At 41.4% G+C, this 18,049-nt stretch overlaps 1 long non-coding RNA gene across 1 annotated transcript in view; it reads right to left on the bottom strand.

Moving 5' to 3' along the window:
• Positions 1-16,567, bottom strand: part of LOC307198712 — a 236,786-nt gene extending 220,219 nt beyond the window's left edge. Inside the window, exon 1 of the long non-coding RNA XR_013831676.1 lies at positions 16,309-16,567. This is a non-coding gene — a long non-coding RNA (uncharacterized lncRNA). The remainder of the gene's footprint in view (positions 1-16,308) is intronic.
• Positions 16,568-18,049: the final 1,482 nt, after the last annotated feature.

The raw sequence follows: 18,049 nt of genomic DNA, 5'->3' as shown, positions 1-18,049 counted from the left end.
TATAAACTAATAAGTAAAAGTTCTCTTTTAATTCTTTTCCAAAGCCACTCCTCCAAGATATTACCACCAGTAACAGTTCGAAGTATGGTCTTCCAGGCTTTTTTCCATGCTTTTTCAAACGTGCATATGTATATTACATACAAAAGTGGATATATATACCTACACACACACACACACACACACATAGTTGTAACATAAATATGATTATGTTATACAAATTGTTCAGTATCTTCTGTTATTTAAAACAATACAGTAGACTTTCTCATGTAATTAATGTAATCCAATATCACATAATTATTAACAACAATAATAATACTGGTGAGAAGTATACTGTGAATAGACACTGTTTCAAGCACTTTCCATCTATTAACACATTTACCCTCATGTTTGGTTTATAGATGAGAAAACTGGGGACCCTAGAGATGTTATTAAACTTGCCTAAGGGCACATAGTCAGTGAGTGAAAGACTTGGGATTTGAATCCAGGCAGTTTGCCTCCAGAACACTGTTCTTATCATTGAGTCAGCGACATCTCTCTAATCAATCACATCAGGGAATTGTGAGAAGATGCCCTGTGTGCTCCTAAGGCAGGGGAGCTACTCACCACAAAGCCTATCACCAAAGCCTGAGATTCCTAGATGCCCATTTCATAGAACTGGAAGCCTGAATGGATACCAGTTTCCTCTTAGTAGAGTTGGCACACATTGCAACAGGAAAGGTCCATGAGACTGAGTCTCAGAAATAAAAGCTGAGAAAAGATCCTAGTCTTTAAAGACAAGCAAACACAAAAAAATTGGATGTTACTTTGGATTTTATTATGATTTGGAGAAGAAATGGAGTATAAGAAAATTTTAAGATTGAAAACACAGCGGGCGTTTAGCAAATGGTGGGTGGATGATGGATGGATGATGGATGGATGATGGATGGATGGATGGATGCTTGTTTGGATGGATGCAGGAATGAAAAAATCGACACATGAAAGAAACAAAGAGCAGCTGAAGAAGCTGGCTTGGGTCCTAGAAATGAGCCTGAGTCTTAACCCTTGAAACACTGCTTGTCCCTGGCCCACGTCCAGAATTCTGTTCCAGCAACCCTCGTGTATTTCTGATTTGGGAATTTGGTTTTGGTCCCACACAGGCTTCCTGACCACTGCGTCTCAAAGTCATTTTTCTTCCAGCCAGTTCCCTGTTCTATCTTTCTCTTCTTTCCCGCTAAACTTCTTTCTGGTTTTCTTCTATTTCTTCAATCTTCCTTTATTACTTTTGTTCGATTTTCTTGTTTTCATTTAAAGTGTAGTATTTACTCAATATAACCAGTGAAATAATGCAAAAGATATACAAATGAGTGTCTCTTAATGCTCCCTTTCTATTCCTGCCTTTCTGAGATAACCAACATCAACAGCCTGGTGTACATTTTTCCACCTCTACTCACACTCATAAAAACATACACAAACATATAATCACATGTAGAAAAGGTCATTGAGGTATTCAAGTTCCAAAAATAGAATCATATTATACACCTTGCTTTACAACTCTTTTCTCCCTAAATATATCACAAAGACCCCTCCAGGTCAGTAGACCTAGATATAACTTATTTTTGTTGTTGTTGTTAAACTTGTTCTTTTAATAAATTACTACACAGTAAAATTGACCTTTTGGTGAGTATACGTTCTGTGAATTTTAGCACATCTATGCATTCATATAACCACGGCCACAGTAAGGATATACAACATTTCCATCACCTTGGAAAGTTCCCTCATACTCCTTAGTAGTCACGTCCTCCTCCCACCCCTAATCCCTGGCAACCACTACTCTGTTTGCCAACATTACAGTTTATGGGAGGTCTTTGCATATTAGGAATATTAATACTTTTTCTGTCACATGTGTTATAAAAAAAAAAATTCCCCAGCCTATAGTTTGGCCTTTGATTTTGTTTTGTTCTTTTGCCATATGTTTGGTTTTGTTTTTAATGTAGTCAATGGGTCTATCTTTTTCTTTGTGGGTTCTGGGTTTACAGTCTTGTTTCGTTGGAAAGTCATCCTCTATCCAAGTTTTTTTAACGTTTTAAACATTTTTCTCCCAATATTTATTTTCCTTAACATGTACAAACACCTTAAGAATTAACTATTATTATTTCCATTCCTCTCTTACAGATGAGGGGCCTGGGGCTTGGAGGGATGACGTCACCTGCCCAAAGATCCCCATAAAGGAAGGTGCAAAGCAGTGATTTGGACCCCAGTGGTCCCACACAGAGGCCAGGGGCTTAGCCTCTAAGCTTACCCCCTCCTTTATCATCTCCAAGTCAGAGGCCAAACTGTCCTTAGGGAGTGTTGTCCTTGATCTTCTACACAGACTGAAAGAACAAATCTTTACAAATAAGTGACAAAGCAAAAGTGGTGGGAATAAGAGCCCACTGCTGCTCAGGGATGCACCCAGCATCTCTGATGTCAAAACCACAGCTTTGGAAGGTAACAGTGAGTATAGGAACTGTGCAAGGCCGGTGGGGAGAGAAAGGGTAGTTATTTGCTTTGGAGTTTGGGGGAAACCATGTACACAGTGGAAACAGCACAAAGTTTAGAATCAGACAGACCTGGGAGAACGCCTCTTACTAGCCTGAGTGAGCCAGGTCAGGTTACTTAATCTTTCTGAGCTCTAGCTCTCTCACCTATAAAATGGCAATAATAGTATCTGTCTCTCAGAGATGTTATGATCTTCAAAGAGACATCTGTCATGAGGCCTCGCATATAGTAGGTGATTATAAAATGTACTTTTCCCTGCCCTCTAATGCAAACACTGAGACAAGCCCAAGAGAGGGCAGCCAATCTTGCCAACTACAATTTTTACAAGGATAAGGAAGCAGAGTTGTGAATCCAAAAAGCACAGGGACCAGTAGACCAAATAGGCATACAGCCTTTAGGCATAATATTACCTAATATTTACATAGTGCTTGCCATGTGCCCGGTACTTTGTCAACTCATTTAATCTTTGTGACAACCCTATAACCTAGGTACTATTATTATTCACACTTACGTTAAAGAAACTGAGTCACAGAGAGGTTAGTTAACTTGTTCAAGATCATATAGTCAGTAAATGGAAGAGCTGGGATTTGAACACAGGGAGTCTGGTTCCAGCATCTATACTCTAGCCAATGTGCCATGCTATGTACAGTATTCTATATTACATCATACTACACCACATCATACCACACCATACCATACTATACCATATGTCTATCCAAAAGCAATACCAGAGACTCGTGATTAGCTAAGGATGATAAATTGAGTGAATTGGGGAAAATGGGCTAGCTGACGTATGAGCTGAGAATGAGAACTGGGTGTTGAGGTCTTCAGTAAACTCGAACAAAGATTATTCTGTGGCCTGCTATCCTGCTGAGAGTCTAAAGTGTGCCATTTCATTTCAAGCTATGTGAAAGACCACTCCTTCTGACAGCTTCCTCTGGAGTAGACCCAGCATCTGTCAGGGTGTTTTGTAAGCAAGCTGCAGAAATCAGCTCTAGCTAATTTAATAAAAAGGGAATTTAGTAGAAGGATTTATGGAGAAACTCAGAGAATTGAAGGAAAAACTGAATAACCAGAGAAAATGTGAATTGGAACCACTCTGCATGTCAAGGTATCAAGAACTAGTGACTAATCTCTTCTGGACCCCACCATGAAGATGAGTAGAGTCCAGACATTTCCCATACCTGTTACTCTTCTCAAGATTCCAGAAAGAGGGCATCTGACTGGGCCAGCCTGGGGCTTGTGCCCACCTGTGGCCAGAGGAGGAAGTGGTATTAAGAAGTTGCTGCTGATAGCCCACATCGTCTTGCTCACCTGAGTTTGCCTGTAATTTTCGTAGACAGTTGCCAGCCCAGTTAACAGCATCTCATCTCAAGATCCTGAATCTCTCTTCTACTCTCAAACAACAGAGAGAGAAGTTGGAAGATTCCACCCGCCCCCCCCATCCCTAGCCTCCAGGGGGATGGCTCTGAGGCATGTCTCAAGCAGGACTGGTCCTCTTCACCCAAAGTGGTAATCCACTCATTAGCATATCCTGTACTGGTTTTTGTCCCTTTCCTATTCTCATTTTCCCCTCTTTCTTAAAAAGTGCTTCTAAAATCACCTTCCGGGGACTTACCCGGTGGCGCAGTGGTTAAGAATCCGCCTGCCAATGCAGGGGACATGGGTTTGAGCCTTGGTCTGGGAAGATCCCACATGCCATGGAGCAACTAACCCTGTGTACCACAACTACTGAGCCTGCGCTCTAGAGCCTATGAGCCACAACTACTGCGCCCGTGTGCCACAACTACTGAAGCCCACGTGCCTAGAGCTCGTGCTCTGCCACAAGAGAAGCCACCGCAATGAGAAGCCCGTGCACCGCAATGAAGAGCAGCCCCCGCTAGCCGCAACTAGAGAAAGCCCGCGCACAGCAACGAAGACCCAATGCAGACAAAATAAAATAAATTTTAAAATAAAACAAAATAAAATAAAATCACCTTCCAAATAAACTACTTGCACTTGAGTCCTTTACCTAGGGTCTGTTTTGGCAGAAACCCAGATTAAGACAAATACCTCATTTGACAGTCCCATGATATGGTTTACAGTGCAGGGAAAGTAGTTTTCCCCCCAAAAAGCAGGGTGCTCTCACCAAGAGAAAAAAAGAAAACATGCTGAACAGAAAAACAAAAGATTCCCAGCTCAAGCAGGTAGATCTTAGCATTCTCTCTACAGAATCCCACTTTAGAATCATCACCCAAAGCTTTGTCTGCCCAACATAGTCAATGTGAATCAATTCCTCTTCAAAATCCTCAAGGCCAGAGCCGAGATACTCAGACAAAGGAAAGTCCTACTCAGACAATTTAATGCACAACGAGAAGGCCCTGGAGACCTGTAAATCAGGTAGCATTACTGTTGTCATGGACAATAAGTGGGAATGTATCTGTCCATCTCATCCTCTGTGATGAGTAGGTATAAAATTGCTCCTTGTCACCATGCAGACCCTTAGATCATTCTGCAGCATGTCCTGGGTACTTAGTAGGCTGGTGATTTTTCAGCCTGATAGCCCTCACTGATGGCCATTCAAAGCACAGAATACACTTAAGAATTCATGACAATAAGAAAAAGGCCATAAAATCAGGACCCAGGGGAGCAAACTCTGAAATCCTTAGGAATTCAGCAGGAATCTGTCTTGGCTCCTGACTGATTATTCAACACATAGAAGCTGAGGCTGCTCATGAGACTCCTGAAGAAGCCTCAGACCTATTCCAGAAAGTATTCAGAGTGCCCACTACTTACCTGCATCATATATGGCCTTTAGTGTGCAGAAATGTTAATGCCCCTTGCCCCAAAGAGCTCCATACAGACCTATAAACAAACAATTATGGCACCTGCAATATGCATTCATTCAATGAATATTTATTGAGTTATATTTATATTAATTTCTTGCTCACACATCTATGGGTAGTGGGCTTTGGCTGATCTAAGCTGAGTTGGATTCAGGTGTGCTGAACTTGTCTCTCCTTTTTTCTGGGATGAGCTGGACTCTTAGGGCATTTTTATCCTGTAGTAATGCCAAGAATGCAAGAAGGCCAGTCCAAATACACAAGTACCTTCCAACCCTGTGCCTGTATCATGTCCACTAACATCCCAACGGTCAGAGTAACAAGGTCAAGAGACAGGAAAGTGCACCCCACCCACCATGAGGCCATGACAAATGGATGAATACTATTACAAGGGAGATGAAAAATAGAGGGCAGGACTTCCCTGGTGGTGAAGTGGTTAAGAATTCACCTGCCAAGGTAGGGGACATGGGTTTGATCCCTGGTCCGGGAAGACCCCACATGCCACAGAGCAACTAAGCCCGTGCGCTGCAACTACTGAGCCTGTGCTCTAGAGACCGAGAGCCACAACTACTGAAGCCCGTGTGCCACAACTATTGAAGGCTGCGCACCTAGAGCCCGTGCTCCACAACAAGAGAAGCCACCGCAATGAGAAGCCTGTGCACTGCAACGAAGAGTTGCCCCCACTTGCTGCAACTAGAGAAAGCCCGCATGCGGCAATGAAGACCCAACGCGGCCAAAAATAATAAATAAAAAGAAAGAAAGAAAGAAAAATAGAGGGCCAATAATTCAATTCATTGCAGCCTTAATGACAAGAAACAGGCAGCCTTGTGAAGATCAAAAGAAAGGAGCTCTGTATGGAACCATGCACAGATAACAGAAAGAGGGAACAGCTAGGATAAGGGCTAGAGAAACACACAAGATGGGCACCTAATCCAGTTTACAGAGGTCTATGTGGGCTTTCATATCTCATAAAGGTTTCTCCTACACTCCCTACCCTAATAAAGACCTATCCTCAAAGAGAATGAGACTGAGCTATAGATGTCCAACTGCTGGACAAAGGAATCCAAGGGCTAATACTCTGTTTCTTTTTCTTTATTCTGAGACCACTGCCATACCTCGGATGACATTGGTGGCCATCAAAGAACAACTTCAAGCAAGGAAGAAAACAGTTTCAAGCAAGTGGCTGGAGCAGAAACCAGGCCACAGGAAATCAAGATTATAAGAACATGGTTTCTACCTAAAAAATGTGTAGATATTTACTCTGAAATTTACTAGAGATGAAAAATGAGAAAGAAAGAAGAGAGGGTAGAAGAATGTACCATTCCAACCTCAGGGCATTTGCACGTGCTTTTCCTTCTACCTGGAATGTTTTTCCACCAGATCTCCCAGAGCTGAATCCTCCTTATCATTCAGATCTCAATTCAACTGTCACCTCCTCAGAAAGACTTACCCTGACATCTCTCTCCCCATCTAAAACATCCCTGTCCCACCCCACATCACTCTCTAGCACAGACTATTTGCTTCATTGCATTTATTCATATCTGTATTTGTGTTTTAACTTTTGTTTGTTGACTTGCTTATTATCTGTCCTCCCCTCTAGAGTAGGTTTAAGTACTTTTTTTCTGTCTTGTTCACTGTGCCCCCACTGCCTTCAATGGTGCCAGGGACTTGGTAGGTGTTCAAAATAGTTGTTGAATACATAAACTGATGGATGAATCAATGAATAACTTTGGAAATAGTGAAGAAGAGGAGAAAGTGGCAAGATAAAAGAGAATAATATAGAAAAAATGAGAAGTAATAGAAAAAAAAGAATGTGGAAAAATTGTGAAGAGCAAAGAAAGCAGGTAAGGAAAGAGGAAAAGAAATTCAGAAGGAAATTGCAGAGGGAACAAAAGAGTTAAAATCTGCAGCTGCTGTCCAGATGCTTGGTGTCTGAACAGGATGATCAAGGGGAATAGTACTGAACAGGGTCTTCCATCTCATCTCATCCCTTTATCCATCAAAATCTGACCGGGGGGCTTCTCTGGTGGCGCCGTGGTTAAGAATCCGCCCGCCAAAGCAGGGGACACAGGTTTGAGCCTTGGTCTGGGAAGATCCCACATGCTGCAGAGCAACAAAGCCCGTGCGCCACAACTACTGAGCCTGCACTCTAGAGCCCGTGAGCCACAACTCCTGAGCCCACATGCTGCAACTATTGAAGCCCACGTGCCTAGAGCTTGTGCTCCACAACAAGAGAAGCCACCGCAGGGAGAAGCCCCCGCTTGCCCCAACTAGAGAAAGCCTGCATGCAGCAACGAAGACCCAACACAGCCAAAAATAAATAAATAAATAATTAAAAAAAAAAATCTGACCAGGAAGCATCGAGTTGGAAATTGCTACACATTTTGCATTCTTCCTCTGTGCTGAGAACTGTTACAATAGCTCAGAACCAGCCCTACAGGAATAGAAACGTCCAAAGTCAATCTGTCTCTTGTAAATAAATAATAACAAATCACCACGTTTGAATACACTCAGGAACTCCACTGTGCTGCAGTGCCACTCTGGATTAGTCTCTTGGTGACAGCCCGGGAGCTTGAGGCCCAGAAGGTCCTAACTGTTTGCCTAAATACCATCTCCCACTTTAATTCTGGCAAATTACTGCCTCCTCTCCATTTACTCTTTTTCTCTTTCTGAGATTCCTACTAGAATTCTAATTCTTAACTTTCCTCTTGTTTTCCAAAGATGTATCCCTCCCAAATGCTTTCTGGGACAGTTCACTGGCTGAATCCTTCAGTTCACTAATTTGTTCTCTAGCTGTATTCATTGTGCTGCCTAATTTACCCATTGACAATGTATTTTCCATTTTTTACAATATATTTTTCATGCCCCAGATTCCAAATGGTTCTTCAAAACTTCTTATTCCCAGTTTATGTTCCTAAGATCTTTGCTTATTCCTATCAGGATATTGGTTTCCCTTATTTTTAAAAATTCTATCATTATTTCTGCTTCTTATGGCCTAAATTATGGAATTTGGTGTCTTGCTACATTTTCCTATGAACTCCTATTCCTTTGGAACTATCAGATACATTGGCTGTGATGAATAAAGGGAGGGAGTAGATGGGGTTGGTGGCAAAATCCTTGATCCTATTCTGTACTTCTCCTGGTAAACTGGGTTGTGGGGAGGATCTTTCAGGTCAGAGAGCCTGATGTAACAACTCGTTCACAGTCCCTTTACTGGCCCTATCCCTATCCTCTTCTGGGAATGGACCAGATTCTAGGCTGCAGACAACACTGCTCTCCATTGGCTGCCACCCTCTGTTGGGATTATCTAGAGGTCAGGCAGCTCACAAGCCATCCTTGCCATCAGCTTACCACCCCCATGGAACTCCAGCCCTGTCTTGTTATTATTCCATCTGCCTCAGGCTAGCACTGGGCTGAAGCACTGTTTCCCTGCCTGCAATAGCAAAGAGGGGACCAACTCTGACATTCTCACTCTGCCTACCTGCCATCTGTGGCACCTAGACCTCTCTGTACCTTTTCATACCGACACTCTATCACTTTCACGCTCTCCAAATGATCCCATAGTTTTAGTTGCTTTCTAGGATCCATAAATCTCTCTCTTACTTCTGCAACATCTCCAGGATAAATTCAGGAAGGAGCCAGAAGTCTTTATCAATTCTCCATCTTGGCTAGTGTATTCTTCATTCATAGACTAACACACACACACACACACACACACACACACACACCCCACACTCAATAAAGCATAATAGTTAGGACCTCATATAAGCATATTTGCAGGACAAATTCTCTTGAAACACTGCAACAATGAATAGACTTATCTTAAATTTTGATAGAAATTGTCCAAGTGCCTTCAAAACAGTGTACCGATTTGCACAGTCAATCTCAGTGCCAATTCCCCTGCAAAACTGTATACATTGGTGTTACCAAACATTTCAAGATTTGCAACAAAAATGTATAGAAAAAATGACATTGTTCTTTCAATGTGCTATACTTTAGTAATGAGAAAGATTGGGTGTTTTTCCATATGTATATTGTAGTATTTCTTACAACAGTTAGAAAGACGGCTTGACCTAAATATCATCTAAGTGATTTGTTAAATAATTTGTGGAATATTCAGCTTACAGAAAAAAAATAACAATGATGAATAAATATAAGGAAAAATATTCTAACTATAATTAAAGAAATATGAATTAAAACAATAAATATGACACCATTATTTTTTAACTTCATACCACTGGGAAAGATCTAAAAATTTAATAATTCCCATGGTTGGCAAAGTCCCAGTACTGCTTCTGCTAGCACTAATTCAAATAAAAGTGATGAGCTCTGTCATATGCTTTTGCCCCAAATCTTGCCTTTCCTACTTTTTAATCCCCTAAGCTACTGAAAAGGTAGCATTAAAAATCCCTTTCTACCACCTATTTTCTTACTTTCTCTGAACTCAACACTCATAGTCCCTTAACTCTGGATGAGAAACAAGATAAAGGGAGAAAGAAATCAACTAGAATTCCACTAGCCAAAGTTTAGTCCTCCAAGCATTTGACACACAAGGGATCATCTAGTGTCTTAATTTGGTTCCCTTGAAAGCAGTAATAGCTGAGGACTTGAGTACTTATTTGGAATGTAACCCCTGGAAGCAACAGTAAGGGGTGGTGAGAATGAGGCAGGAAAAGGGTAAACGTCACAATGGCGCAGTTCTGAGCTGGTTAATGCTGTGGGCAGCTGGGACTCAACCCCACTGGTGACCCTTTGAGGAACAGTACTGCACCTCAGGATTGTCCCTATGAAGGACAGGTGGCAGGGGTCTTTGTTCGCTCTCTCCCATCCCCTATCCTTTGAGGGTTACCTCAGGGTTTGTTAACTTCCCTGTTCTTCCAGGTTGTCATGTGGCTTCAGAAAAATACACTGAGGTGTGAAGGAGGAGATAAGATACTAGCAGAATATTGCCAGCATCCACGGGCATGGTCCTCCAGCACCAACACTGAAATTAGAGGTGAGCCAAGCGCATGGAGCAGATGCACAAAATACATCCACCCAGTCTTTACTCTGGCCCTCTTGTCTTGTGGCTATGATTAAGGAGAAGCCCATGTTCCTCCAGCTCTTAAGAAGACCTTGCCTTTTCCAACACAGCTATTCCTAAGGTAGCTGAGAAAAACTTGGCTCAAGAAAAATACAAGTATCTCCAACCAAGACAAGAACCTTTGCTTGTTTCAGTTCCTGGAAAAGTCTTCTTGATCCCGTAGGATGAATCTCTTCTCTCCCTAACCCCAGGCCCCGAGTCTGAGGGCCCCAGCTGAAGTTCTGCTGAAACTACAAATATATGACCCAAATCTGTCAAAACCCCCTGTGTCTACAAAATAAGGTGCTGGAACTCAGGTCAAAGGCCCCTGATGTTCATCCATACTAAAGTCTTCCAGTTGCTAAAACTTTCTGCCTCCAAGAGCTGACCTTGGTCTTTGGGGCCCCATCAATAGCATCTGTTACCACATTGCTCTTTTTCCTCAAGTGCTAGTCCTTGTGTGGAAATTTTTTTCATTTCTTTTTATGCTTTCTTATTTTTTTCCCCCTTGTGTGGAATTTTTAAGACTTCCCAACCAACTCTTTCTATGTTGAAAATTCAGGGACATCAGTCATGCCCTTTCCTCCCTATATGGATCCTAACCAATTTCAGGAAAAGATGCAAAGACCCAGAAGAGGATCAAGAGAAGAATGAGTTTTTAACTTAGCTGAGCTGGAGAGCATTACATGGCTCTCCTTACAAATCTGCGCTTTGAGACCAGTATGATCCAGATTTACCCACCTAGTTAGTTACAGGCCAAGAAGTTGGCACAAACACAGAAGAGGCTGCCTGATCTTCAAAAGGAGAAAGACATTCAATAAAAATAAGTAAATAAATTTTGAAAAAGAATATGAAGAAAAGAAAGTGTTAGAAAAAAAATGAGATATTACCCTCAAGATCCTTTGCTTCTCTACCTTTCTCACTTGAAAAACTGAGAAACGTGTGTTTCAGTGACTGCTAGAACAATCCAGCAGCTACAGTGAAGACTAAATATCACTCTTCTGAAATGTCAAATGTTTAAATATGTTTAATAATAAAATTCCAATGTTATTAAACAAAAAAATAAAAGAAAGAGAAAGACATGCCAACCCTTGTTGTACCTGGGAGAAGGCAGGTCCAAAAGAGGAAGGACGAGAGATAGAGAGAAGCAGGGAGAGACATAGAGAAGGAGAAAGAGAGTGGGGGGAGAGATGGAAGGAGGAAAACCATGGACAGAGAGAAGGAAGGATGGAAGTATGCCCACTGGTACACAGAACAAGGAGGTAAGCCAAGTCTTGCCCAAGTGCATAAGCTTCCTCCCCACACTTATTAAAAAGCAGAAGAGTTAAGAGAACTACCTTCCTCGCTGGGCCAAAGTGGGGAGTAGAGAAAATAGGACTGGCTGCTAATTTCTTTTAGACCTTGAACTTATACTAGTAGGGAGATCTGCTACAGATGCTAAAGAGTATTACCAACATTAATTGAAGGTTTCACACACAGAGAAGGTATTTGTGGAGTTTTGAAATACCAATAATCCCAGGTGTGAGGTCCCCAGTAACCTTTCTCCCATTGCACTCCTGCATTCATGGGAAATGATGCATGTTCCCTTTTGGAAAAACCTAAGCCTATCTGGACATCTCCAGGCATCTCTACCCACCCACCCCAACTCCGAGCACCAAAGGCTGCCTCTGAGAAATCATTATTTATTGCACGCCCATCCGTGGGGGAGATTTGTCACGGCTGCTGAAACACTTGCATTCTCTGCACATCTTCACTCCTTTGGGAACCCTGACCACAAAATGAGTTGATTTTAACTGTGTCTTACAGGGAGTGCACCTATTTTTAGCAATTATCTTTGGAGTCACTGAAATAAAAGCTTCTGAAAATTAATGATTCTCACCAAGGTGTTGGCTTCTTTATATGCAGAGCTCAACTGCACAAGATTAAAGAAAAACCAGGCAGATGGTATTAAGCAAAGGGTGGTTTTTCCGAGAAGAGAATACAGAGAGGGAGATGGTACAGGATAAAGAAAAGAGCTATGGACGCAGAGTTAGGAAATCAGTCAAATCCTGTATGACCATAAGTAATTCACTCCCCTTCTCTGACTCTCAGTTGTCTTTTTTTAATGGAGAAATTATATGTGAAGGAACAAAAATGAGTCTCCTTAAAAGGTGACCTCCAAACTCCTCTGAGAAGGAAACTGATCTACCTTTTCATAAGAACATATTTCAGTAGGTAGTTTGGCTTATAAAATGAGACATTCTAAACAAAACCAGGTTCATCTAGGGTAAGTAAAAAAGAGATAACTGAATTTTTTAATAAGAAATGAACAGGATTTTAGCATCAAGTAAGCTAATGGGAAGAAGGGAGAAATTCAAAGGAGAGAGGAAGGGATTTCAAGTAGGGTAGGGAACGGATGTTAGAAAATAAGAGACGACCAATAAAATGTGAGTGGAGGTGATGTTTGTCATTTTCACAATGAAGCAGTGAAAAGCACATGCACAATTCTCTTTCACCCTCAGCATTGAGAAGACTTCCTGTTCCCCTTAGAACCTACCGGAAGGCAGAGCACCATTAGCTTGGGCCCCTGAGAGACCGCATGGAGCTGAGCTCTGCATGGCAACGATACAACAGCAAGCCACGGTAAGGTGTAGAGGTTGGTTGTTCATGATAGTGTAACCTAGTTTCTTCTGGTTCTCCTTTCCTGCTTCTAGCGTAAGTCCCCCTAAGAACTTCTAGAAAAAAATGGGTTTTCTACCATATATGGGGTTTAAATTGGTGCCAGTCCCATTCTACACTCTTCACTGCTCTACTCTGTGTTTAGGGAGTAATGACTTCTGCAGATTGAATCCCCAGGTATCCCTTACCTGTTGGATAGAAGCAGCCAGTGGGAGGTGACAGCAAGAGCTCAGAGAGTGAGAGGAGACAGAGCAGGGGGGTATTTACACCTGGCCCCCTGCTAGGCTCTGGTTCAGCCCACCTACCACCACCACTCCTGGCTGGCTGGCCCCATCCCACATGTAGGGCTTTCAGGTTCCAGTAACACTGCTTCTCCCTTCATCCCTCCCCCACAGTGGTAATGGCTCCCCACTGTTGCTATTCCTGTGTGTTTCACCAACTCTTGTTGGCTCCTTCATCCTGCCCACACCTCTATAAAGAGAGGCTGTCATTCCTCTCCCCAGGGAACTCTGATGTTTACAAGGCCAACACCAATTTTATTTACACTTCAGAGGACGAGGTAAACCCAGTGTGCTGAAGGTTGCAGGAACACCCAAGCAGTTGACATCTGGCATACAAATAATGACTTCAAAAAATTGTATGAAAGCGACTAGAACGTAGGAAGCATGCTACACATATGGATCTGAATCAAAGGAATAAAGCTTTCATTTCAATGAGGCATCCTGGCACTTCACATCTGCCCATTGTACACTTACCTTGAAAGAGCTGACGGTCCTCAGTTGACTTAGGCTATAAATCGAGGAAACTGTCAGTACATCTTGAAACAAATCTCTTGTGGATTTTATCCTAGCTCTAACAGAGGCTCCTCAGGATGGGGTTGCAGGGAACTTGAGATGACTAAAGTCCTGGGGATGTTCTTTTTACCTCCCCTATAAGGTCTCCTAAATGGAGAGGGCAGATGTCCATCAGGACCCCTCCCTCCCTGCCCCCTGCCCCACAGAGAATGTGAAAATCTGAGAGCTTTTTTTTTTTTGGATAACTTATTGTTTTCCTAGATATCTCTTTTCTTAATTTTATTGGACTATAGTTGATTTACAATGTTGTGTTAGTTTCAGGTATACAGTAAAGTGATTCAGTTATATATATATACACATATTCATTCTTTTTCAGATTCTTTTCTCATATAGAGAAAAGAATATTATCACAGAATATCACAGAGTATTAGGTAGAGTTTCCTGGGCTGTACTGAGAGCTTTCTTTTCTTTCCTCACTCAGACACTGAGGCACCTACATTACGAGCGGGAAACATGGAATAGGAGTGAAAAAGCCAAAACGCTGTGATTTGATATAAGCATAAATTAGATACCAAATCTTGTTTGATAAGGTAAGAGCAGACTTGAGGACCTAATCATTGTCAGTTTAACACAAGAACGGATGCCAAACATTAACATAGTTACTCAAAAATCGGCCCACAGGAAAATGGGAAACTGATGCTAATGGTAAGAGTGAGATATGTCGGTACACGAAGCAACTCCAGAGCTCAGAATTCAAACAGAATAAGATGTGAGTGATGCCCCCTGGAGGTGTGCAGTGCAGGCACTCATTCATCCAGAGTCTAGAAGACAACTCAGCAAAGATGAATCCTTGCAGTTCTTGGAAAACCCTGGTGGCTACCCCCATTCTTTCACAGACATTCCCCTGTTTGTTTTAAAGGCATGGTCCTCTGAGCCAGCTTGTGATAGGCTGGGTTCTCCTTCTGTGAAGTAGGGAAATCTAACAGGAGTTGCCATACCTTCAGATGGGCCATCAGGCTAGGACTGTTTAGCAGAGTTAACTCAATCCTGCTGCTCCTGATGTGGCCAGACAGAGGGAAAGTGGAAAGTATTATCCTTGCTGACATAAGTGACTTTCTGATGGAATTTACAAATACACAATCTAATGTTTGGAACGACCCAGAACTCTCTTTGAACCCACGACTCAGATTATTAATTAGCTACTGAGCATCAAGAGATAGAATAACGTAATGATAGAATAACATAAGGAGACAGAATAACATAATGTCTAAATAACACAATAATGTCTAAGACCCAAGTGCTTGGGTGTCAATCACCAGTCTGTCACTTACTAGCTGGGTGATCACCTCACTTGGATGAATCACTTCACTCCCACGCCTCAGTCTCCCATGAATATAAAGTAGGGAGAATATGAGTACCTCCTTAAGATTGTTGTGTATGTTAAATGAGTTAGTATGTCTGGTGCCTAAAATAATGCATAGCACATAGTAAGAACCACCTCAGTGTTTGTTATTCTTATCTCTGCATGGCCCACAGGCAACACAAACTCAAGTGTTCAAATGGAAATCATCATTTCCTTTCCCTTCTAAACACATAAAATTTCTTCTAGGCATACTGAGTTACTGATCTCATAAATAATTTCATTATTTCCACCGGGACCAAAATTCAACCTCTTAAGACTTCTCTGCCTTCTCCTCCTACCTCCCCACAACTGCTAACCAAATACAGCTAATTCTGTCTTTGATGCATCTTATAGCTGTCTTCCCTCTCTGTAGCCTTCTACCATAGCCTCAGTTCAGACCTTGGACTGGACCACTGAAATGACTTCACAATTCATTTCCCTGTTTTCAGTTTCATCCTGAATCCTCATCTCCATCCCAAACCAATCCTTCACACCACCTCCGAAATCATCTCCCTAAAGCGCAGATCTGAGTGTGTGCGTTAGGCAGCTTAGGCTAGGCTATACTACCAAACCTAAGGGGCTTAATACAGTGAAGGTTTATTTCTCATTTACATAACAATCCAATGTGAGTTGTAGGGATCTTTTCAGGGACCCAGGCTGTTTCCATATTTTTAGCGATGCCATCTGCAGCTCATGGCCTTGTGGACAGCAGCATAGCCTCGACCAGTAGTTCTCAAACTTTGACCTCAGGATCCCTTTACAGTCTTAGAGAAATCTGTTTGTGTGTATTACAAGTAGCAAATTTTACCACATTAGAAATTAAAGTAGAATTTTTTTTTAATTTTAATCTATTTGTTCACTTAAAAATAACTAATTCATTACATGGTAATATAATAAAATATCTTTATGAAGAATAAAATAATAAAACAAATAAATATATAGAATAGTTTGTTCCAAAACAAAACATTTAGCAAGAAGAGTGGTGTTATTTTGCATACTTTTTGCAAATCTTTTTAACATATGACTTAATAGAAAAGAGCTGGATTCTCTTACCTGCTTTTGCATTCAGTCTTCTGTGATATGTTGTTTTGGTTGAAGTAATACGGAAAATCCAGCCTCACACAGATGTGTAACTGAAAAGAGAATAGTATTGTAACAATGTTTTCAGATAATTATGGATATTCTTCTTTGAAACAATCCCCAAACTTGACAAGCGCTTATTTTCTTAAGCGTTATTTGCAATACAGACTATGAAATCCTATCAACGAACTTTTCATATTCTGCTACATTAAAATACATTGGTAAATCATATAGTTTGATGGGTCTTTTACTTGCATGCTTTTGCAACATCATGCATTGGTCATTTGGAAATTATTGGTCTACTGAGCTTTGCAGAACTTCCAAAAGGTGACGCATTTCATTATGCAACATTTTTTAAATTGCATCAGTTAATGTCACCCATTTCATCAGAAATGTCTTTAAGAATTGGGAAGCTGTTGAGCTCATGGTGGGTGGCACATACACGTTTTTTGAAACTCTAATTTTCCCCTGGAGGATGAACTTGAGCATCTGCAATACTGTCAGTTGCCTTCCTGAAAGTTATAGACTCACTTCATTCATTCTCAGGAAATACCCATATCTGAATAACCATCATTTATCTGTCATTGTTCTTTCAAGTAAAAATGGTGTTACATTTAAAAAGCAGCTAGATCATTTTTTAAAAAACTGTACTTTCCAAATCAAAAATTTAGTAACTCGATAAGAAACTTCATCTAGGGGGGAAAAACATACGCCTAAGAACAGCCCAAGAAAATCTCGTAATAGGAGAACAATGATAGAGGACCACACATCACAACAGATTGTGAAACCGCAAGACTAAAACAGTAAGACACTAGCCCAGGAGTAGGCCAATGGATTAATAGAACACAATTTGAGTGCCCAGAAATGGACAGATCAGAATTCAGTGTATGGTAAATATGGAATTTCTCATTGATGAAGGCAAGAAGAGGTTATTCAATAAAAGGTGTTTTGTACAATTTTCTATTCATTCAGGAAAAAATTAAGTTAAATTCCAACCTTAAACCAGACAGAAAAATCAATTGAAACAGTATTAGAATCTAAATAGAAAAAATAAACATTAAATGTACCATAACACATTTACTTATTACAACAGCTCTACAAGATAGCTATTTGATCCCCATTTTGAAGATGTAGAAACTCAGGCTCAGACAGATCAAACGGCTTACACAAGGTCACACAAGTCACATGCAGCAGTTCATAAGAGAATCACAGACACTTTTTCCTCCAAATGTCCCTATTAGGTGAACTCACTTTACATTTCTCTTTCAACCTAGCTCCTAACTTTTAGCAAATGATCTTCACCTTCAGCCCAGGACAGAGCCCAGACAGAGAACCTAATGAGACCTTAAGTTCAAGAGAAAATTCAGGTAAAGACCTCCAGTTTCACAACCTGGGTTCTACCCAGTGCGGTAGATGAACAGGTGCCATGGAGGAGAATGCTGGGGGGAATCTGAATCAGAACTAGTGGTCTTCTGGTGCTTTAACAGCATAGCTTGGTGATGTGGTAGAGACTGTCTTGCGGAAAGATGAGCAGGTACCTCCTAAAGACTGGGCGGGGGGTGGGAGTACTGCCTCCCAGCTCATTCCTTCTTTACAGAGAGTTTCTCCCATGGGGATGGAGGCTCAGTCATTGCACACTTCTCCCAACCATGGCCCAGGGCTGAGAGAGGAGCTCACAGATTACGGAAGGCAAGTGACACAGCATCCAGTACCC

This window comes from Stenella coeruleoalba, assembly GCF_951394435.1.
Source record: "Stenella coeruleoalba genome assembly, chromosome: 15".
Taxonomy (NCBI): Eukaryota; Metazoa; Chordata; class Mammalia; order Artiodactyla; family Delphinidae; genus Stenella; species Stenella coeruleoalba.
Note: the sequence above shows the minus strand (reverse complement) of the source record. Positions and strands in the feature narration are given on the sequence as shown.